The sequence below is a fragment of the Musca autumnalis genome, unplaced genomic scaffold (genome assembly GCF_047663935.1).
Source record: "Musca autumnalis isolate F117 unplaced genomic scaffold, ASM4766393v1 scaffold_5, whole genome shotgun sequence".
NCBI lineage: Eukaryota > Metazoa > Arthropoda > Insecta > Diptera > Muscidae > Musca > Musca autumnalis.
Window position 1 is genome coordinate 150382264 of NW_027412088.1, and position 25346 is coordinate 150407609.

The 25346-nt window shown below is 37.6% G+C and overlaps 1 long non-coding RNA gene across 2 annotated transcripts in view; it reads right to left on the reverse strand.

The window, feature by feature from the left end:
• Positions 1 to 25346, reverse strand: part of LOC141406731 (uncharacterized) — a 470067-nt gene that overhangs the window by 422756 nt on the left and 21965 nt on the right. For both annotated transcript variants that reach the window (XR_012413497.1, XR_012413496.1), the window contains exon 2: positions 13190 to 13233. This is a non-coding gene — a long non-coding RNA (uncharacterized lncRNA). The remainder of the gene's footprint in view (positions 1 to 13189; positions 13234 to 25346) is intronic.

Here is a 25346-nt window from a genome sequence, read left to right on the forward strand (position 1 = left end):
ACTTTTCAAAAGTCACGAGCATTGCCCTCTCGAACCAACCAAAAACGTATCAATATCCACTATTAGTGGCACCTCGGGACACACAAAAACGATTTCAGAATCCTCGAGCATTGCCCTCATGAACATGTTCATATCCCCCTTATAACGCTACCACCTACCGATTTCGCTATTTTGAAGTTTTAGCTACAATTTTTAACCGAACGAACTGTAATTTGACATTTGAGGTTCATAGGGGTCGCACCACCTCTTCATCGAAAATTGTTAACATAGGCCCATGATATTTTAGATTCTTAGGCTAATGTTTAGGTGTAGCCCCCTTACAAAGGTACCTCCTGATTTTCGTTATTTTGAGGATTTTACCTACAATTTTTAACACTTCTTCACCAACATTTTTCAAAATAGGTCCATGTACAGATCTCCGTATAACGGTACCTCCCGATTTTCGGTATTTTGGGGGTTTTAGCTAAAATTTTTAACCGAACTAGATGTAATTTAGCATTCTACGTTCTTGGGGGCCAAAACACTTCTTCACAAAAAATTGGTGGCATAAGTCCATGTTAAGGTATAGCCCCCATATAACGGTACCTCCGTATTTCCGGTATTTTAAAAATTTTAACTACCGAACCTGCTGTAATTTGACATTTGAAGTTCTTAGGGTTCACAATACTTCTTCACTAAAAATTATGTTTGCAATTTTTTTCTCGTTTAGGTATAGCCCCCATATAACGGTACCTCCGGATTTCCGGTATTTTAAGGATTTTAGATACAATTTTTAACCGAACTAGTTGTAATTTGACATTTGGGGTTCTAAGGGGTGACAACTCTACTTCACAAAAAATTCTCAATATAGGTCCATGTTTAGGTATAGCCCCCATATAACGATACCTCCCGATTTTCGGTATTTTGGGGGTTTTAGCTACTATTTTTAACCGAACTAGCTGTAATTTGTCATTTGAGGTTCTTAAGGGCCACAACACTTTTTCACCAAAAATTGTCAACATAGGTCCATGTTTAGGTATAGCCCCCAAATAAATATATCTCCCGATTTTCGGTATTTTGGGGGTTTAAGCTACAATTTTTAACCGAATTAGATGTAATTTAACATTTAAGGTTCTTAGTGGTCGCAATATTTCTTCACTAAAAATTTTCATCATTGATTCTCCTTTAGGTATAGCCCTTAAATAACATTAACTCCGGATTTCCGGTATTTTAAGGATTTTAGCTACAATTGTTAACCAAACTAGCTGCAATTTGACATTTAAGGTTCTAAAGGGTCACAACACTCCTTCACCAAAAATTGTCAACATAGTTTCTCGTTTAGGTATTGTCCCCATATAAAGGTACCTCCCGAATTTCTGTATTTTAAGGATTTTAGCTACATTTTTTTGACTGAACTACCCGTAACTTGATATTAAATATTCCCTGCAGTCACGAAACTTCTCTACAAAAAATTGCCAACATAAATCCATCTGTAGGTATAGCCACTATATAACGGTACCTTACTACATTTTTTAACCGAACTAATTGTAATTTGACATTTTAAACTATTAGGGGTCACAACTAAAAACTGTCAACATAGGTGCATGTTTAGGTATAGCCCCCATATAACAGTACCGCCAGATTCTACCTGACCCAATTAGCCAAAAATAGGTCTTTCGCGTTTCCAGTGCTCAAATAAATCACATAAAATTGTGAAAACTAATTCTTCCATATAAGTTCAGAAAATTTCATGGTGGAGGTTATAAAAAGTTTGGCACGGCCGAACTTAACGTCATTCTTACTGGTTTATGATAAAGCCTATTTTTTTCAACCTACTGGCAATGCAAAGTGTAGATTGCTTACGTTACTTTTTAATATGCTATTCTGATCATGTAGCTCCCAAATTTGTGTTGGGTTGGTTTGTTAGCCCCCCAAATAGAGATCAAGAAATTCTAAATCTACACGTTGGTAAACATTTATCCATAGATCTTTCAAAAATTATGCTCCAGATTTGGGGTAGACCGCATTTTAAACTGTTTATGCTATTATAAACCCTGACACAATTCCGCATGATCCAGATCGGACATAGCAGCCCTTGTTCTTGATTTCTTCTGCCAAATCAGGCAGCTGTATCTCTCGCCTCCCGTTCGGATATCATAACCTAAATTCACCTACCCTTACAACAATTAAAAACAAAACATTCCACACCACATTTGTATGCTTTACTTACAGAAAAATAATTGTTGGCACTGTTTCCGAATTTTGTTATATTTAGCAACTAAAGCCTTGGTGTTGTGGATAAAAATGTTATCTCTAAGTAAATTTAGGCAAATTTTTGGCGCAATAATATCACAGCAATGACCTGCTTTTTGGGAGACATTTATATGCAGCGCCAAACAAACATTTCTCGTTCTGTGCAAAAGAGGAAATGGGACACAGTCATAAATTTAGGTAGATTTTGATTATGTCCTTCAAGTGAAATGTCGGTATATGGAGGGGCTCCCCTGCTAACACAAACAAGTAATGATATAAACAAAGTAACCACAAGGATAAGACTAAAACAGCAACAAAAATAAATGATGAAAGGGGAAGGGGGCCGGGACGGGATACAAGACAAAATGCCTACCATAAACATTTTTCGTTTAATTTTGGCAAATGGTGCCAATGTGACAGCTGGGTTCTTCTTCAAATGGTTTTGTGGTGTGGGATACCCTTGCACCCGCCACAAATTTAGCCATGTCAGCCAGTCAGTTGGTTGGGTTTTTGGGTATTTTCGTTTTGTTTGCCAATGTAATTTGTTAAAGGTTAAAAGGAAATTGCATATACAACACATAGTCTGGTCGGCAAACGCCTTCCAACCTCCCTCCCTCCCACGCCTTGGAAGAAACTCATGCATACATATGTGAAAATCCTTATCCTTCCTTTCTCTCCCCCACTATCCCACACAAACTATAAGAAACGGAAAATATGCCTACATGTCTTGATGGCTGGCCATACAACCAGTGATAACAACAGCAATTTGTAAACTTGGTTAGTGGTTTGTTTATATAAGTTTGGCCCATTCATCGCTGCTGTTTGAACATACATATTTTAAAACTGGCGTTTTGTTTTGTCCCTCTTAATGCTGCTGCATTCTCTGCTCCATTTTAGCACCATTTGGCTGTCTGTCATTGTTGTTTGTTTTTATTTGTTTTGAAGAAGCAGAAATATATATTTCGTCCTTTCTGTTTTTTTGATTGTTTATTTCTCTCGGTCGGCCAAACTAGGACACCATATTTTTAATTACATTTCTAAAGCCAAGAAAAAAAGGAATTTATTTATTGTTGATGCCAACAAAATTTCCTTGAAGGAAGTCCATGAAATAAAATAGGAAATAAACGGGGTGAGAGAAGGCTACATAATATGGAGCAGAAAGGAAGGCGAAAGAATAACAAAAAGAAAAAAAAACGAATACAAAAAACCTGACATCCTTTCTTAATTTTGGAGAAATGTGGCTTTTCCATGCAATGACGGAATGAATGATACTCCACCATAAACCACATTAAATTGTTGACCATCAATGATGGTAGGTGTTTTCTTATGCTACAATGGAAGCTATAATGGAACACGGAAAGTGTCCAGGGGCAAAGAACAGCATAATCGAATTTAATGCCTATATTCGTAACGATGACATTTTTATGCTGGTAATTTTTAACAACTAAAACACAAAAAGGGGAGTATATTTTGCAATTCTCTATCGGAAAATTAAAAAACATCTTAAGAAAATTAAAAATAGGACAAAATCTCTTCGAACATTTCAATGCCGAGTGAGATTTCAGCAATAACCAGTCTATTGCGCAATCTGTAGAACATTCTGATGCAGAAGTTTATGGATGATATTTTTTCTAGGGTAAGCAACATTTTCCCGAGATATTTAAACCTAAATATCAAAATATATATTCGATCATGATTAAAGATTGAGAGAAATCTTACCATGTGCAAATGTTAGACCAACATCATTCAATCTTTTGGATAGTTATCGCTACTATGAGCAATTTGGGCGTTTTTAAAGCTTTCGGGCCATTATATCAAGAAACATGAACCAGCTGCCCACAAGGGATAACTTCGGTGAAAACTTCAAATAATACCTAAACTGTAAATAAGCGAAAATTGAACTTTTGTTGTTGTTATAACAACAAAAAATATGTTTGCCTGTTCTTTTTTAAACACTCCACCATAGTTTAAGTTTGTTTTTCCGTTTGTTAGGCATTGAAATAATCACTTGCAACCCTATAAAGTTAATGTATTCTTGATCAGGGTAAAATTCTGGTTCTATCTCTTCATTTCCATCCACCATCTATCATCCAGACAAATTGAAATAGGTTCGAAGATGGGCTATATCGGACCTCGTTTTGGAATAGCTCCTATATAATTGAACCACTCTATTTCAGGTATTTTGAAGTTTTTAGCTAGCTTTTCTAACTAAATTAGCTTTAATTTAGCCTTAAGGGATCCTGGTGGTCAGAAACTTCTCCACTCTTTATATAACGGTACTACCCGATTTCAGCTATATTGAAAATTTTATCGACATATTCGGCCCAAATTGGATACAATTTCGTAGTTGGGGTTTAAAGTGGTCACAAAACTTCTCACTAAAAATTATGGACATACTTTCTAGCCTAGGCAGCACTGCGTGTTGCTAGGCGCTATCTGCAAATTTTTTGGAAAGTTTGACAGTTTTTAGTATAAATGTACTTAGGACAGTTTTTCATACGACCATGTTTGTGTTGTTTACAGTGACTTGAAAAAATCACTTTGCAAACAAATGGAATTTACTTGTGAACATTTTCGTCCGGCAAGAGTGCATCAACTAAGTTAAATCTTTGTAGGCCAAAGGACTATCCTATAGCACTATGAAAATTTGGTTTAATGAATTTATTCGTGGCCGCCACTCGCCCGGAAAACGAAGGTTGTGAGGGTTGCCCAAAAACGGCCGTTGTGCCAGAAAAAGAAAGTAAGCCGTGCGTGAACGGATCATGCAATATCGGTCCACGGTTTGATATAACCCCATAGAACGGTTACGGTTGATTTTCGGTATTTTAAAGGATTCTACCACATTATCGAACCGAAATGCCTTACATTTGTTATAAAGTCTTCTCTAGGGGTATGAAACATTCCTGCAAGGAATTGTCGATATGGCCCGATTTTATGTATTTCGAATGTTTTATTTGTCACATTACACTGTGCAACACGAAAAAATACCCATATTCTGACACTGCAGCCTTATAGAAGATGAAACAAGTTAAAATGTTATAGCCTCCACCACGAGTTGTATTGAAGACTAAGTGCCAAATTTCAGCAAGTTCTGTAAAACAAGGTTGGCTAACTTTCAAAATATCGAAATTCGGGAGGTACCATTCCATGGGGGCTACATGAAGGCGTGGACCTTTACCGAAAAATTTCTGGGAGAATGTTTTATACGCCCAACGAAGACTAAGTACCAAATTTCAGCCCATTCGGTGTGATAATGAGGTTAAAACCTTCAAAATACCGAAAATCGGATGATAACGTTTTATGGGGGCTATATGAAGGTGTGGACCTATACCGAAAAATTCCATATGGAAAATTTAATACCCAAAATGGTGGATTATTGTGGCTACAATCTTCAAAATACCGAAAATCTGAAGGTACCGTTCTATGGGGGCTATATCAAAACGTTGACCTATACCGACAAATTTCACATGGAACGTTAAATACCGCAAATGAAGACCAAACGCTAAATTTTAGCCATTTCGGTAGATTATTGAGGCCACAACCTTCAAAATACCGAAAATCGGGAGGTACCGTTCTATGTGGACCATATGAAGGCGTGGACATATGCCAGCAAATTTCTTGGAGAACGTTTTGTACCCCCAACAAAGACTAAGTACCAAACTGCAGCCATTTCGGTACGATAATGAGGCTAAAACCATCAAAATACCGAAAATCGGGAGGTACCGTTCTATGGGGGCTATATCAAAACGAGGACCGATATATTCCATTTGCAATACCAAACATCCTAAGAGTAATGGAAACTTCTACACTGGTTAAGATATTTATAAAAACTAAGTGATTGTGAGTAGGTTGTCTTCAGAAAAACAAAACTGGAACGTATTCCCAAAGAAATAAATAGATTGGTGAAACTATGCTCGTTTAATTAAAAGTAGTCGAGTCAAAAATTGGGCATGAGACATTTTAGTGATTTTCAAAATGCCGTTAAATCTCGAATGCATTGAACAAATGCATCCAACTATTTTTGAAAAATTTTACTGACATGTTGATTTAATACAAATAAAAAACAAATCTACAATTTACAGTAACAATCAGTAGGTTTTGTTTTTTGTGATTTGGAAGATGCTTTTGAGCAACATTGGGCCATTGTGGCCATTGTGTTGCCCAGAGACAACATTTGGTAACTCCTTAACCGCAAGAAATTGATAAGAATTTTTTTTCACAGAGTACTTATTTTTGTGACTGATTTTATTGATTTGATTTCATTTGAGAAACAAGTAAAAAAAGTATCAGTCGACTTTGCCGACAGAGATATACCCTCAGCCTATGTGTTCGAAAGTTATAGTGCACTGCAACCACTAGACATGGTGCCATAGGGGTTTTTTTTGAAACTTTCGGGCTATTTTCACATCAAGAATGGTCTTTCCCCTAATAGTGTGGACCGAGATTGAGTCCATATTGGAACCACATCTATGTCTGTTAGAAATTTCACTATGTAAAATTATGAGCATTTTAGAACTTTTGTGGGCCAGGTACCTGAAGGAGTGGACCTATATGGCTCATCGACAAAATCGGTTACTCCCTTCGAGAATTATCGTGCGCACAATTCTTCCGAACATTTTCAACGTTTGTGGGGGAAGTACCTGAAGGAGTGGACCGATATGGTCCATCTTCGAACTTAAACTAAGTTTGGACAAAATATTACGAAGTCCGTATGAAAGTGTATATACCCTCGTTAGAATAAATTATGAGGGAATAAAAAGCGTGTTCATAGATTTTTGTCGCCAGAAGATGCTGTAAAAGCGTTCAAACACCATGTTTTAAAAGTGTCTCAATCGGAGTGAAAAAAGTGATTCAACAATTGGTTTGAGCGCATGAAAAAGTGTATAAATCATGCTGGATACTACTTAAAATGCTATAAAACTATTTTTGATGGTAAATATTGGCATTTTCATTGTTAGGCCAGATAGTTATCGTGCAGCCCTCGTAGATCCACTTTTTGGAATATCCCCCATAACGATACCGGCCGATTTCTAGTATTTTGAAGATATTAGTAATGGTAACCGATACCAAGATCGTACAATCATCCACAAGCATAGTGATCTCAATATCGTCTGAAGCGGATGCAAAACAGGTAAGGTGGGGACTAAGCAGTTCCAGAGATATCACTTCAACTTGGGAACTCCCAACCTGTTAGCTGTGTCAGTTCCATTATTCTGGGGTTACTGGGGTTGGCTCGACGAATTTCATTACGCTAATTCGATAGTCCCTCCGCTTCTGTTGGAAAATTTGGAAATTATACAGGCAGGTATATAGCGAGCCCATCAGTAATGATGTCCCAGAACATCTTTTCTGCTACCATAACATCATAAGGGTTGGGTAGTTCTCTAAAGCGGTGTTTGGTGAACTCACTGAAACTAGGCCAATTATCTTCCTCTCGATTGATAAAAGCGCGGCGTGACGAATAGGGTGGTCTGCTGATGGTGACATTTATAGGTAGGTGGCCTGACCAAGAGAAATTACGGCTTGCCAAGTGACGTAATTTGTCAGACCGGGTGACACGTTGATAATGTCTGTGACAATCTTCGCTAATTCTGGCAGAGTCATGTTGACAGAGCAAACGTTAAAGCTATCAATCTGTTCAGCCAACGCTATACTCTCTCGAATGCCACATCTCATGATTAAAGTCCTCTACGACCATAAAAATTTCATTTGTAAATTAAAGCAGAACTGTGCAGAGGGGTTTAACAACAGGACCCCATTTACGTATGTTCCTACTTATCTTCTTTTTTTCAAATATTTCCTACCTATAATTTTTCAATCATAACAACGCTATAAGTCTTTCCTATTGAGCAAAAAAATGCTCAAAAAACGGCAAACCCAAAAACAAGACATTACATTCCTTCAATTTCCCATTTTAAATTATTTAAGGAGGACATTAAAATTATGTCATTCAATGTTCTGTTTTTTGTTACTATTCTTGGCATATGACACTTGACATCAAAACAACAACAACAACGACAACAGAAACAACACATTTACTATTGCAGCTGAAGATGGAAAAACAGAAAAAAAGTTACACCAGTAATAAAAAAGTAACAGATCCAGACTTTTTTTGCTAGATTGGTGCAAAAGGATGTCAACATCATTCTAAAATTTTATGAGCCTATAAAACGGAAGTGGGCGTGGCCACAGACAATCTTGTTGCCGCCATCCATACAAGTACCGCATAGGCGTCGACCATCAATACAGCATCGATAACCGTCTTTTTTTCTTATTTTTTTTTTTGTTGTATTTAACTTTTTATATATTTTTTGGTAATTTCACCTAACTTCCCTCGGCCCGAATGATTATTTTTCACATTTATATTGCTTTAGTCGCCGTAGCAGCAGCAACAGCAATTCTTGCCGTTAGTTGGATACTCAAATATGTTGTTGCAAAAAAATAATAAAACAAAAATATTTTTATAGATTTTATTTTGCTGGCCTTTTTCCCAAGTTGTTTGTTTTCCTCTTCGAATACGATTGGGGGAAATTATGACCAGCAATGAGATGTTGGTCCTCTCACAAACTATTCTTGCATGAGGGAAATGCATAAAATATATTGACAGATGTAAGAAAGCAAAACAAAAAACAGATGGAAACGGCATGTAAAGAAGGACTTTTTTCACAGGTTCGAATGATTTACTTGCGTTATAAAACACAAAAAACCCAACTGAGAACCTGTGATTTTAAATATTTTTAAATATGCTGGAAATCGAGCTGTAGCATTGTTTCCAAAAACACTTCCTACAAAATACTACCACACTCAATCGTCTAAACATTATGGTAACGTTGAACGATGCAACTGAAATTTGAAACTATGGACATTTTATATGAACAAAAAAGTGCAAACAAAGGTTAAAGGAACAACTGTAAAATATTGAATAATATTGAACTAAAATATAAAGCTAGCTCTTAAAATCGGGCTTGCGAAATGATCTAAAAATTTTTTCCTCACACAGGGAAATAAAATTGAGCACATATGTAGTTACCTGTGTAATCCTAAGACCTCTGCATTCCCTTTATACTTGTAAGTATGTATAAGTATAAACATGAAATAAATAAATAAATAAAATTGAGTAGCTAAAGCGAAATCGCAACTAAAACTAATATAATACTAAAACTCCGCCGTGAAAGACACATATCCAGCTTGCTGCATATTCGAGAGATACTGCACTTCTAAGTCCGAAAGCCTCACAGAATAATGGCATTGTCCTTTCCTTACAAACGTTAGCAGAAGCCTACTTACAATTTACGGTGCCAAAATACTCGGTCAAGTATCCTTTCACACGACTAGTAGAATTTCTAGAAATAAAAGTATTCAAAAGAATCCATGAACTGGCTGAAATTCAAGCACTGAATTCAAACAAGTATTGTTAACTTTGACATTCTGGAAAAAATCACATACCGCGTTCACTTAATAAAACGTTAAAAGTCACGGGTTTAGGCCTTAGTTTAGTTACCCTTCTCTAGATTATTACAATCAAACCCCAAAGAAAATACAAATGAACCCGTCTAAAATTGACCACTTATGCAAACTTTTTTAGTAGAGCTGGGCAAAAAATCGATTAAATCAAATCCAAATTGGACTGGGCTATTGGGCGCATACACCGTATAATCACTCATACTGATACGATATATCATGAATAATACGCTCCAGTATGTAAATAATTATCTTTGCATAATTTTGTTGTGTATTTCTATTATCGTGCAAAATGCAGTGGGTGTCAACCTAAAATAAATAATCGTTGACAACTTTATACCATTTTAGTAATCAAAATGATGGAATAATTGATTCTCTATAATTTGCAGTTGTTTTGTCATTGACTCTAGCCGAAAAAATGATGTTCCTGTCGTGGTTTTGGCATGATGATTCTGTATCAACCAGGATTGCCCCTTATCAGACTAGTCTTTAGCGCCTTTGCTCTGATAGAGTAACAAATCAGGGCATAAACTAAAAGTTTCTGCACTTTTCTTTACAAATAATTTTTAGAAACATTGTTAACAATGTCTTGACCATGTTTGCTTTTATAAAAACAAAAAATTTCAACACCCTTTGTTGTCATTCAAGCCCAAACAAGTATGGTACCTACTCGAAATAATAACTTTAGACCCTACAGACCATATATATTCTTAATCAGCATCCAATTCTATATCGATATAGCCATGTCCGTGCATCTGTCAGTCTGTGGAAATCAATCTAGCGTCCGAACGGATTGAAGTAGGTGGGTGAAATTTCTGGACTTTTGGTATTGAAAACGGGCTATGTAGGTCCACGTTTTGGTATAGCCCCCATGTAACGCCCCATATATAATACACTTCACTTTAAGATATTTTGAAAGTATTAGTCACATTTGACCACAGAATCGGTTGTAACTTGGTATTTGGTGTTTCCAGAGGCTAAGAAACATTTCTACCAAAAAAATTGTATATAAGTCCACATTTTGATATAGCCCCCATAGGACGGTATCACTCAATTTTCGGTATTTTGAAGGTATTAGCCTCATCAACCGAAGTGGCTGAAATTTGGTATTTAGTCTTTTTCGGGGCTACAAAAAGTTCCCTAAGAAATTTGTCGGTATAGGTCCACATTTTGATGTAGAACGATACATACTAATTTTCGGTATTTCAATGGCTTTAGCCTCATTATCACAACAAAATGGCTGAAATTTGGTATTTAGTCTTTTGTGGGACTAAAAAACTTTTTCCACGAAATTTGTCTGTATCGGTCCATGTTTTGGTATAGCCCCCATAGAACAGTGCCTCCCGATTTTCGGTATTTTTAAGGTTGTGGCCTCAATATCCCACCGATATGGCTGAAATTTGGTACAAAGTCTTTGTTGAGGGTACACAACTTTCAACTTGATATTTGTCGGTATAGGTCGACGTCCTCAGATAGCCTCCATAGAACGGTTCCTCCCGATTTTCAGTATTTTGAAAGTTGTGGCCATGGGTGTATAAAATATTGCAGAACAGCCCAGCAAAAATTTGGATCCGGTATTCATTACGTAACCCTTTACAAAGTAATGTAAACAAGCTTCTTTTCGCATTACAAGTAATCTGAAAAGTAATGGGTTACTTCTTAAAAAATGTACAAGGTAAACCTACTTACTTTACTCCTCACTAAGTAATGACGACGGTGGCACAGTGAGTTTGTGTCCGACTATAAATCCTACGGTTGTGTGTTCAACGTCACCGTCGGCACTTGAGTTTTTTTTTTTTAATTAAAAAATAACAGTTCGTGTGTACTGCACATTTAAGTTCGGGTTCGTGGGTTCGTGGGTTCAAGTCGGGGAGATAACGAAATAAAATAAAGTAAAATAAAAGTAAGAAGTGTGATGAAATTAAAAACAAATTCTCTACATCAACTGTTCTAAAAATAGAATTTTTTCACCTTACTTTTCCACTTCTCGTGGCCACAGAATAACTAGTTATTCTAGTGGTCATAAAATAACTACAAACTGAGTGCGACATGCCCTTGTAAAAATAATGGGGAAGAAAGGGGGTTTGAGAGTAGTTACGGCTGCCAAAAATCCCTTACGAAACCCATGATTTTGGGAGGACTTTTTTGCTGGGAGAATATTCAGTATAACTCCATGCCTTCATATAGCCCCCATAGAACAGTACCTCCCGATTTTCGGTATTTTGAAGGTTGTAGCCCACCGAAATGTCTGACATTTGTGCTTACTCTTCGTATAAAATTTTCTACATTTGTTGTGGCCTCAGTTCCCCACCGAAATGGCTGATATTTGGTATTAAGTCTGTGATAGGGGTATGAAACATTCCACCTGAAATTCGTCGGTATAGGTCCAGGCTTTAATATAGCCCCCCTGATAACGGTACCTTCTAACTTTCGGCATTGTGAATGTTGTGGCCTCAATATCCCACCGAAGTGACTGAAGTTTGGTATTTAGCGTTCGTTGGTGAATATTGTCGGTATATGTCCACCTCTTCATATAGCCCCCATGAACGATAACTCCCGATTTGCGGTATTTTGAAGGTAGTGGCATATACATCCCATCAAAATGGCTGAAATTTGGTAGAAAATTAAAGCTGGGGGTTTAAAAGTTTCCACCTGAAATTTGTTGGTATAGGCCGACGTCCTCAGGTAGCCCCAATAGATTTTCGGTATTTTGAAACTTGTGGCCTTACATAGCCCCCATAGAACCGTACCTATCTGTTTTCGGAATTTTTAAAGTTGTGACCTAAGCCCATGTCTTCAGATAGCCCTCATAGAAGCGTACTTCCAGATTTTCGATATTTTGAAGGGTGTCCCATAGAAACGGCTGACATTTAATATTTAGTCTCCGTTTGTGGTATAAAGTTTCCGGTATTGTTCAATGTCTTATCGGTACAGGTCAATGTTTCATACAGCTTCCATAGAATGGTGGTCCTGATGTTCGTTAACTATCCAAATCCAGAATAGCCAGGTTTAGGTCTGGCTCAATTCGGAAAATTGTAAATATTGGCGACGCCCCATATGCGCTGTTTTGAAAGGAGTATTATCAGATGGGATATATGTGCTACTCCTGCAGTAACAGGAAGCGTTTAGTACTTTCATAAACGAAATTAAACTTATTGTTCCTACTCACTTCAATACTTGTTTGGTCATAAAACAGTCAAAAAAAAATTTAAAAATAAAATCGACCGATGAATGACTATTTTTATATGTCCTTGATAACCCCAAAGTATATGACAATCGGTTTAATCGGTCTTAAAGAAACAGGCCATAAGGCATTTTGTGAAGGGCGCAGAACAAGCCTACTCTACCTAAAGTGTATGTCGCCCCTGTTCTGGACGTAAGCTAACGTAAAGTGAAAAACTCAATTTAAGAAATATTTCGCTATCTATGCATAACATACATTGTCTATTATCGTCCAGACATCCACAAAAATTGTTGTAATTTAATTTTCACTTACCATCAGATAAAAGGCGATATCATCCTGTACCGATGGTAATATATCTGAAATAAATACAAAAAGTTACAAATTAATATTTGTATATATAATTAAACCAGTAGGAAAAGACCAAAGTCGGGCGGGGCCGACTATGTAATACCCTACACCAGTCGAAATATGTAAAAATGGAATAATTAGTATACATCCCAATACGCAAATTGGAGCCATATTTGGGGAAAATCGTTAAAATACCTTAAATCGGGAGGTACCGTTATATGGGGGCTACAAAAAAACAATTTTAAGTGGCGAAATTTCGTGACCACTGGGAACCACATATATAAAATTTCAGCTAGTTCAAGCAAAAAATGTTGCTAAGATCCCTAAAATACCTTAAATCGGGAGGTATCGTTATATGGGGACTATACCGAACCGTGGACCTATCTTGACAATTTCTAGTGGAGCAATTTCGCGGCCATTGAGAACCTCAAATGTAAAATTTCAGCCAGTTTGGGCAAAAAATGTGGCTAAGATCCATAAAATACCTTAAATCGGGAGGTATCGTTATATGGGGACTATACCGAACCGTGGACCTATCTTGACAATTTTTAGTGGAGCAATTTCGCGGCCATTGGGAACCTCAATTGTAAAATTTCAGCTGGTTTGGGCAACAAATGCGGCTAAGATCCTTAAAATACCTTAAATCGGGAGGTACCGATATATGGGGGCTATACCAAAACTTGGACCGATATAGCCCATCTTCGAACTTGATCTTCCGACGGCTAAAAAAAATGGTATTCCCCAATTTTCAGCGAAATCGGTCAACAAATGCGACCTGTATGTTGCGAACGGACGGACGGACGGACATGCATAAATCGACTCAGAAAGTGATTCTATGTATATCCCTAGAAGGAACTATGGGTCTATCTCGCTTCCTTTTGTATGTTACATACAAATGCACTAACACATAATACCCCTTACCACATAGTGGTGTAGGGTATAAAAAGCAGTGTGTATACCATTGCACCACGGTGGCACCCAAATGTATACATAACTTATAAAATAATTGCTAAATATACTATAATATGTATCCCTCAATTTCTAAAATAATAAATGCTGAGAAATTGTTAAAGTTAATATCAACAATATGCCAATGGTTAAAGGTCATGATTTCTAGTCAAAGTATCGTCGTTTAAACACCTCAACGTAGTGTTTGTTGACATTTTATGAATATTACATTAATTTAACACTTCCCCATAAAGGGGGTATTTCCGTGGAACTAATTTAATTTTTCACCAATGTCAAAGGAATATTATCCCATTCTTATTAATTTATTGTAAACTTTTTTATATCCTAATTAAAAACAAATGAAAATTATATGCTAATTAATAATACTCTAACATATATGTATGTACTGTGATCCACACATTAAATCCCAACTAACAAGAAATTTCCTCACTTTTTCTCTCTCATTCTTTATATGTTTCATAATTCGCAATTACACAAAAGGCATAACTTTAAGGGGCTCTGGAATAACTATTATTAAGTGTAGTATACATTAAGGCGTCCCGAGGGTGTTTGTCAGTTCTCCTACCGGGCGCGTCCCCACCGGCGGATAGGGGGAGGTGGATGGTCGGGCTACTCTATCATTTACGAGGGAAATCACTTGTGACATGACCCGTCTAGGGTGGAGTGGCACGACCACCTTCCTCTGGAACCTCTGAGGTTCCCGCGGACAAAAAACTGACTACGGGGGTGTTCCCCTAAAACAAAAAACAAACATGGAGGACAAAGAAGGAATAAAAGTTACGGTGCAGGGCATAAATAACCCAGTACCGGCGGGGAATAGTGATCTGCCTGCGAGTCACACCTCGTCGTCATCAAGCGATCGTGAGCAAACATCTCCCACAGATGTGGGTGCCTTGGCATCTGTGGTCGACGGTACTGCTACAAGCACGCAACCGAAAGGTAAAAAAGATGAGGAGAAAGGGAAGCGAAGGGAGAGTTTAATCTGGACCCAGCCATCCGAGGATGGGAGCGACCCTGACTCCGAATCAGACAGCAGTTGCAAAATCAACACCACCGTTGTGGAGAAGCCCGTTAACGAGGAGGTCCACAAGATGGTAGAAGAGGTAAGCGAAAGCATATCTAAACTTACAACGGAGAAAAAAGTTCGGTGGACTGGAGCCCAGAGACGTAGGTACCAGAGGATCCAGGCACAGCTAAACAAAAAACAGCGGGCCGCACCAAAAGAGATCAACAATCCCTCCACTTCCTCGGAAGCGGCGAAGAGGATTAGATCTCCAGAGGAAGAAAATACCGCCAAACCAAGTAAGAAGAAAATGAGCTTCCCACCATCAAATGCCCCAAGCAATTCCTCTCAAAACCCACGCGAAGGAGACTGCCCAAAGAACCCTTCGACGGAGGGCGAAAAGGAGTGCTCGGGCACGAAGAAGGTGAGCGCGACCGCGGAATCCTCTGGAAGTACCAAGGGCTCTGATAAGAAGCCCAGGGCCTTCCAGAAGAGGAAGATGGGCGCAGAGACTGGCTCGGAGCCGCCATCTACTTACGCCAAGGTGGCCAGGAAGAACTACAGGGACGAGAGGTGCTATGCAGTGATCGATACCAGTAGAGGGTCCGGCAGATTACCTAAAGAACACCAGCAGGCCATCGAAAATATGGTCAGCGATAAAATACTGGAACACATTCTAAAGAGTGGGCCAATAAAAATAGTCAGCAGCGAGCTCAAAGGGGACCTCTTAGTATACCACTTGGGACCGCACGCGAACCCGGCCGCTCTCGAGGAAGTCATCAACAGTGTGACAACTCCTTGGGAAGGCGGAAAATTGAAGCTGGTGAGGAAGGACGAGATACCTCATCTGACTAAAGCGACGGTTTACGTCAAAGGGTATGGCTGCAAGTTCGAGACAGAACGCATGCTCGAGGTCTTTGGCAAGCAAAATGAGACCTTGGAAGTGAAGAGGTGGGAAGTCTTCCACAGGGAGGAGAAAGAGGATGGCACTCTCCTTGTGGTTGGAATTGACGACCTCTCACTATCCAGTCTTACAAAGACAAAGGGTAAGGCGTACTACATCTGTAATGCAGTCACCTTTAAAGTTGGAAGGGCACGAGTCGGGGAAGAAGAAGAGGATGCCCACCAAACCAGCAAGGAGGACAAACCACCGAGCAATTCCGAAGAGGGGGTCGAAGCCATCAGCGACTCCCAAGAAGCACGCTTACTGGATGACTCATGATTGAGGTCATCCAGATAAACCTCCATCGGAGCGAAACGGCAACTCAAGCCCTGATGGATAAAATAAACAAAGGTAAAATACACATCGGTTTAATCCAGGAACCTTGGACAGTAAAGAACAAGGTTTCCGGACTAAACCACATTAATTACCAACTCTTTTACGCTAATACAGGAAACCGACCGAGGACCTGTATTATATGCCATAAAAACTTATGCTTTCTTTTCTCCCCAGAGTTGTCAACCTCGGACGCCACAGTGTTGAAGCAAGGGAATGGTAATATATACCTCGCATCAATCTACCTGCCGTTCGACTCGCCGACATTACCACCTTCGTCGGAGCTACAGCAACTGGTGAGGAAAATCAAGCAAACAGGTAACGAAGTACTAGTAGGTAGCGATGCTAACTCTCACCACATTTCGTGGGGTAGTACTAATACTAACAAGAGGGGTCAAGCCCTTCTAGAATTTTTGAATACTAACGACCTGATAACCCTTAACATAGGAAATACACCAACCTTTGTTAACAGAGTTAGGGAGGAAGTATTAGATGTAACAATATGTTCAGAAAATCTAATAAACGAGGTACATGAGTGGAGAGTTTCAAAGGAACACTCCTTCTCTGACCATAGGTATATTAGGGCGTTAGGAAATAAGTCCCCAATGAAATAACTCCCCAAACTGAAAATGAAATAAGTCCCCAAAATTTTATACACAAAACAACAACAACTATAATTTAAATTTTTGGGGATTTATTTCAATTTTCTGGGGATTTATTTCATACAAAAATTTGGGGATTTATTTCATTATGAAATAACTCCCCAAATTTAGAAATGAAATAAATCCCCAAAAATTAATTTGGGGACTTATTTCATTTTTCTAAAATTGCAAATTATATCCCACTGGACTTACCACGCAGTCGTTGTGCTTTCTCATGTAGTTATTGCTTATCAAGTAGTTTTTTGAAGAGCGTCTACTGATTAGTATGGAAGTCGAAATTATTGCCGCTGAGAAAAAAGTTCGAAGGTATTATATATTCCAGGAATGATTTACACACAACACCTGCATTTGCAGCATAAAAGGTTGCAAATCAAGAGTGAATGTGGAAGATGGAAAGTTTGTTTAACAAAAAAATATGGAGCTTAATCATTAGAATGAAGAAGGAGTATATATAACTAAAAGCATAGGGAAATATGATTGTGAAAGTAAATCGTTTTCGATGAATTGTAGTACGAGTAGTGAATTGTAGTACGCGCGAATTTTTAACTTGAAACCAAGACACGTCCTTTTTCCCACAAACAACTACTCGTACTACCATTCATCGTATTTGATCGTAAATTATTTTGTTGTGAAAATAGGTTGATATTTTGGTATGAAACCAAAATTCGCGCGAATTTTTGTTTCATACCAAAAAAATGTCACCCTATTTTCACAACAAAATAATTTACATTCAAATTCTTAATATTCGAAAGCATTGAATATGTATTAAATCGTTTTCGATGAATGGTAGTACGAGTAGTTGTTTGTGGTAAAAAGGACGTGTCTTGGTTTCAAGTTAAAAATTCGCGCCATTCATCGTATTTGATCGTAAATTGTTTTGTTGTGAAAATAGGTTGATATTTTGGTATGAAACCAAAATTCGCGCGAATTTTTGTTTCATACCAAAATATCAACCTATTTTCACAACAAAACAATTTACATTCAAATTCTTAATATTTCAAAGAAATAGATAAGTCAACAGAGTTATTGGAAAACGTTAAGATAACGGTGAAAATCTTTTTAACTTGGATAATATATGAGAGAAACGGTATGTGTACAAATGTGGTACCAAAAGTAAATATTTCCCAAGAGGAAATTCGAAAAGTTTGTTTTTCAGATGAAAATAAAATCTTTGAAAAATAACTCAATTGCAGAACAAAATAACGCCTTCAAGTGGCCTTGTTGCCTAGAAAATTTGTATCTTAATTGATGTTGTATAACTGTATATGTTATCAATTACTATTTTTGCTGCATACGAACAAAAAAACATAACAATCGATGAAAGTTTTTGGGAAATTATTTCATTTTTAAAATTGGGGACTTGTTTCATAATGAAATAAGTCCCCATATTTGGGGAGTTATTTCATTTTATTTTGGGGAGTTATTTCATTTCGTTGGGTAGTTATTTCATTTAAATTTTTGGGGACTTATTTCATTATGAAATAACGCCCCAAATTTGGGGACTTATTTCATTTTCAGTTTGGGGACTTATTTCATTGGGGACTTATTTCGTAACGCCGTATATTAGGTTTAAAATATCAAGGCCACCGCCGAATCCGATAACTTTCCGAAATAAATCCAAAACTAATTGGGCTAAATTCGGAAAACAATTTAAAGATAGACTAGGGCAAGAAGTTGAGGTTTGCCTAAGCAAAGAAGATATTGATAGGAATGTCAATAAACTAACAGAGGCTCTAGTAAGGTCTTTCGAAGAAAGTTGTCCACTTCGAGAGAGGAAATCTGCCTACGAAAAACCCTGGATGACAGGGGAAATTCGTAACAAAGGCAAAGAGGTCCGAAGACTTTACAATAGGGCAAAACGTAAAAAAGCAGCTGTATTCTGGGACAACTACCAAACAAAACTAAAAGAATACAACAAAATGACAAGAAACGCCAAACGGAACTCCTGGAAGCTTTTTTGTGAACAGGTAGATAGCGTGAATGACGTCTCTAAAATTAAAAAGTTTCTATCTAAAACTCACTCACAACCCGAGCTTCTGGTTGATGAGACGGGTAAAAAGATGGAAACAGCCGAGGAAACTCTAAGCCTTCTGATGAGAACGCACTTCCCGTCGAGTACTACGGCACATACAGTGTCACCGATGGAGATAGCTTATGCATCAGAAGAAGCACCAGAAATCAACAACTTGATGATTAAAGAAGCAATAATGAGCTTCTCACCATACAAAGCAGCGGGACCAGACCAGATTTTCCCAGCCTTACTTCAAAGGGAAGTGGACTATATTTCGTCCAATCTGGTCGAGATTTTCAATGCTTGCTTAAACTTTGCGTATACTCCATTGGCCTGGCAAGAGGCAAGGGTAGTATTCATTCCCAAGCCCGGCAAGTCAAGTTATGCAATACCAAAATCTTATCGTCCGATAAGTTTAACTTCATTCTTACTCAAAACAATGGAACGGACGGTCGACACCATGATAAAGAGTAACATCCCTAACGATATGCTCAAGTACAAACAACATGCATACGTAAAAGGTAGATCAGTGGAAACCGCATTACATGAGGTAGTACACCACATAGAGAGAACCTTCGAGATGAAATTGTATACTCTCGCAGTTTGCATCGACATCGAAGGAGCGTTCAACAACGTCAGCACCGAAACGCTAATCCACTCCTTAGACGAGTTTCAGGTAAACCGGGCCTTGAGGCACTGGATAGACCACATGCTAAGGAATAGATGGATAAGCTGCGCGCTACAAGACGTAACAAAAAGAGACAAAGTTGGTCAGGGGACGCCACAGGGAGGAATACTATCACCTCTCCTATGGGTTACCACCATAAATAGTCTACTAAGGAACTTAACCGACGAAGGATTTGAACCCATCTGCTATGCAGACGACGTTATAATACTTCTTAGGGGAAAGAATCCAAATATACTCTGTAGAAGGGCCGAAACGGCTCTAAAAATAGCATACAACTGGGCTAGACCGAGAGATCTAAATGTCAACCCGGAAAAAACAGAATTATGTCTATTCACTAGGAAAACGAAAATAGGAGCTTACGAAGAACCCGTTTTCCTAGATAAGATGATAAACATTTCTCCAACAATTAAGTACCTGGGAGTAATTCTAGACAGGAAACTTAAATGGAGAGACCATATTCAGGAAAGGGCTAATAAAGCCCACAGATGTTGGTCAACCTGCAGAAGAGCTATAGGCTCAAAATGGGGTTTCAATCCTAGGATGACACACTGGTTATACAGAAGCGTAATTAGACCGATTCTAACTTACGCTTCTGTGGTATGGTGGACAGCTACGGACAAGAAATGCAACGTAAAAGTACTGCAAAAAGTCCAAAGAACGTGCTGCTTAAGTATTAGCGGGGCAATGAGGACTACACCAACTAGGGCTTTAGAGACAATTTTATTTGTCCACCCAATAGAAATTCAGGTAAGGTATGAGGCAGCCATCGCAGCTATAAGACTTAAGTCGATGAGCGAGTGGATCGTAAGAGACCACCAAACATACCACCAAAACATATTACAGGTTACAACGGGTGAGTCAATAGATCATATTGTATCAGACCGTATACCTGAAACAATTGAATCCGCCTTGTGTGAAATTTTAATACCAGACAGGGACATGTGGATCGATGGAACCCTAGAACGGATGCCAACTGGAAGCTGTGGGTTCACAGACGGGGCCGTTCTAGGGGGGAGAACGGGTCTGGGTCTATATATCGAAGACCAGGAAACTAGAATCTCCCTTCGACTGCCGGATCATAATACGATCCTACAGGCCGAAATCCGAGCGATCACAGAGTGTCTGAACTGGTTTAAAGCTAACACAAGGCCAATCACTGTAAACATCCTAACGGACAGTAAAGCAGCAATTAAAGCAATAACAAGCAAGACGGTGAAATCAAAAACTGTCCTGCAGTGTAAAAAATCAATCAACGACTACTCCCACCATGGTTCTGTTAACATTATATGGGTACCAGGACATAAAGGGATTAGGGGTAACGAGATAGCCAACTCCTTGGCAAGGCAAGCCAGAGAGCAAGCTACGATAAGCCTAGATAATGCTAAGCCTTTAAAAGCGGCGCGTCTAGAGTTAAAAGCATGGGCAGAAAACGCCCATACATCCCTCTGGAATACTGAAGAGAAAGGGAAAAATACAAAAATCCTCTGGGGAAACCCAGACCAGGATAAAACAAAGGAACTCCTTCAAATGAGTAAAAAAGACATTAGTAGACTGACAGGCATCTTTACAGGACACCTAGGGCTACAAGCACACCTGCACAAAATCGGTTGTGCAGAAAGCAGCGAATGCAGAGCATGCGGAGAGGACGACGAAACGTTGGAACACTATCTCTGTCATTGCCCAGCCTTCGCGACGCTAAGAAACCAATTTCTAGGAAATAACACTATACCAGAACTCCACCAAATTAGGGCAAGCGAGTTCAAAAACTTAAGAGATTATGTAAATGGCACAGAATTTCTTAACTGATAAATTTATTTTCTTTTCAATAAATTAAGCAATAAAAAATTTATTCCCCTTAGGCTTCCGAAATTAGAGCGCACAACAGGCCTATACTGGCTTAAGTGTATGCCCCATACGGGCATGTGGCGATTCTTATATTCGCCCCTCTTTTCAACCTAACCTAACCATACATTAAGGCGTTGTTACATTTGAAATACATGTTACGCCTGTTATTTAGCATACATATGTATAAATGTGTGACTTTTTATGATTGTGGATGCATTATCCCATAGTTTTTTTTTTTTTTGTAGTTTTGTGCCATTACATTCACATTTTTGTAGGAAACATGAAATGAATTTAAATACGTTTTTCTTGTTCCCTTCAACTAATGGAATTGTATCTGCTAAAATATGCACATATAATTACATAGCACCAAAAAAAGATAGGTAATAGCAGAACAAGTTCCAAGGCAAAAACAACAAAAAAAAAAAAAACGAGATAACATTTCTATGTATGAATGTGTGGAAATAAAAGCAAAGTTTTAAGTTTTTAAAGAAAGTGATTCTCCAACAGTCACAAAATGACAATTTTGGGAAAAGTTTTTTAAGGACTTACATGTGTTGTTAAGGACTTTTTGTTCCGCAAATAATATGTACCGCCATTGCTATATACGTGATATGCATTTGAAATTACACACGGATTTTTACAACAAATGTCAGCGGAATTTGTTTTTTTTTTCCTTTTTGAAAGGCATTAAGATTCTAATGAAGTGAGTACAACTGAAAAACGAAAAGACTGCAAAAATAGAAAAACAACTAACTTAAAACTAATCTATCTATTTATAATCCCAATAACTACTTAAGGGAGTGACTCCCAAACTTACATAGATCAAGTTCAAAAATTGAATTTGTCGGCACATTCCTTCATGTACCTCCATCAAAAATATTCAACAAGTAAAAATATTCTCTAATAAATCCAAGTTTTGAAGGGCCAAGTAAAAATATTCTCTAATAAATCCAAGATTTGAAGGGCCAAGTAAAATATTCTTTAATAAATCCACGGTTTGAAGGGCCAAGTAAAAATATTCTTTAATAAATCCATGCCTTGAAGGGCCAAGTAGAAATATTCTTTAATAAATCCCTGACTTGAAGGGCCAAGTAGAAATATTCTTTAATAAATCCAGGCCTTGAAGGGCCAAGTAAAAATAGTATTTAATAAATCCATGCCTTGAAGGGCCAAGTAGAAATATTCTTTAATAAATCCAGGCCTTGAAGGGCCAAGTAAAAATATTATTTAATAAATCCATGCCTTGAAGGGTCAAGTAGAAATATTCTTTAATAAACCCACGCCTTGAAGTGTCAAGTAAAAATATTCTTTAATAATTCCACGCTTTGAAGTGTCAAGTAAAAATATTCTTTAATAAATCCACGCCTTGAAGGGCCAAGTAAAAATATTCCTTAATAAATCCACGCCTTGAAGTGCCAAGTAAAAAAATTCTTTAATAAATCCATGTCTTGAAGGGCCATGTAAAAATATTCTTTAATAAATCCACGGGAAGACATTACGATCAGGGCTATAAAGTCAAAATATAGCCCCGAAATGTTCCAATATTTACAACCACTCCTATATATACCTTCAGATTTTTGCGACAGCTAGTATTTGTGATCCCTATTTCAAGGCTATTCTCCATACTTCCTCACATTTTTTCCACCAACAACATTTAATTGCTGAAGTCCTTCTTTTTTAAAGTTGTAAAATGCTTTTTTCTCCTGTAACATTTTAAATCTTCATTGCACTAGTAACCCCTCTGCTATAAGCCAAGAGTATTGCCAGCCATTGGTATAAATCGAAACTGTTATCTTTATTGTACAATATTGCCGTTCGAAGATTTTATTCATTTCATTTCGTTTGGAATATTTATAGGACACCAACATTGGGTAAAGGTGTTCGCAACAACTCATCTGGTGCAGACGATTCCCAGAGTGTTGACCATACGCTGTCAATGTATTCATACAAAGGAGCCAAACGGGTGTCAATAAAAGAAGAAAAACAAACAAAAAAGGCAAAAAATATGCAACATAAGAACATGACAAAAAAACCTGGCAGAGTATAATAATTTTTCTACAGCTAACCAACCACCCACCCGCCACAGAAATATCGTGCATAGACATTCAATACTTCTTTATGGGACCAGGAACAGTTCCGAGTACATGAAACAACCACAACTTCACTACGAAGTCCATTCATGATGGTAAAGTGTCGCATTCCCCCATCCTCCTCCAATATGTAAATATCATCCCAATATCATCACTTGATAGTTATGGTGCCACAAATAAATGAAATGGAGAAATAACTACAGAAAATCATTGAATTTTGTTGTTATTCTTTCGGGGTGGGAAGAAAAAAAACACGAATCGAGATAACATCTATCGAAGGAAAAACCCAACATCCCAAATAAATGCAAAACAATAAAATTGCTTAAAATATGGTAAATTACTTGGGATGAAACATAGAAAATTTGCAGCGACAGCTGTTTTAATTGACTAATAAAAAAGGAAGAAAACATAAGAATAAAAAGGGGGAGAGAAAGCGAAAAATAATATTGCAATAAAATATTGTTTTCGAGTAGGGGACATGTTATTTGCTATTAATTGCAACATAAATAATAGTGGAAGGGAATAGAGTTCGTTCGAGATTTTTATTTCTAAAAGTAGTTGTTGAGTTCAAAACGAATAATATTTTTAGAATCAGTTAAAATACTTGGAATATTCAAATATATTTTTGCGAATGGAAAATCTATATTAAAAGAAGCTTAACCCGGACAAACAAATGCACAACAAAGAACTTGTTAACTGTCAATCATGAAAAATCCATCGTTCAGTGATAAAAAAAAGTAATTTTCGTCGCCACGATGGATTAAATTACTCTTATGCTCTTGGTAAACAATAATGCTCTTGGTAAACAAAGCCAAATCTGCCTCACTAAAAACAAATCGTTGTTAAAATATGAATGTATTGAAATCATCATGGCATATAAAACTATACCAAAACGGGTCCACGTCCATAATTATTGGTGTAGAAGTTTCTTGATCAATGTCAAACTATAGTTAATACGGCCGAAAAATGTATCTATAAACGTCAAAATATCTCAAATCGGGAGGTACCGTTATATTAGGGCTATACCAAACCTTGGACCAATATGATGAGGTCTAGTGGCGTAGACCGAAACTGTAGTCTTATCTGCCTTTCCCGCAAACAAATCGATTTTAGCTGCAGCCAACTTCAAAAAAAACTTATTGTTTTTAAATTTTAAATACCACAAAAATGAGATTATACTGCATTACCCTACAATAATAAAGTAATACACATCTCAACAAAACTGCCAAAGTGAATCTAAACCAATTATCATCTGCATTACTAGTAGGCTAGTAGTAACGGTTAACAGAGTGTTCTCGCGGTTGGATGCCTTCAAAAATATCGACTGAAGCAAGGGATTAAAACAAAACAAGCAAAAACATTAAGTAAAATTCTGAACTAAAGTGGAATAATTCGTTTAATCTTAGTTGCAAATATTGTTCGACCACGGATACCCCAAATGTCAAAATTAGGTCAAAAAATATCTAAACATTTCTTCAATCTGTTGGTACCTTCATATCTAGGATATACCGAAACATGGACCTATGTGGACGATTTTTTCAAATGTCAAATTACAGCTACTTCGGATAAAATTTTTA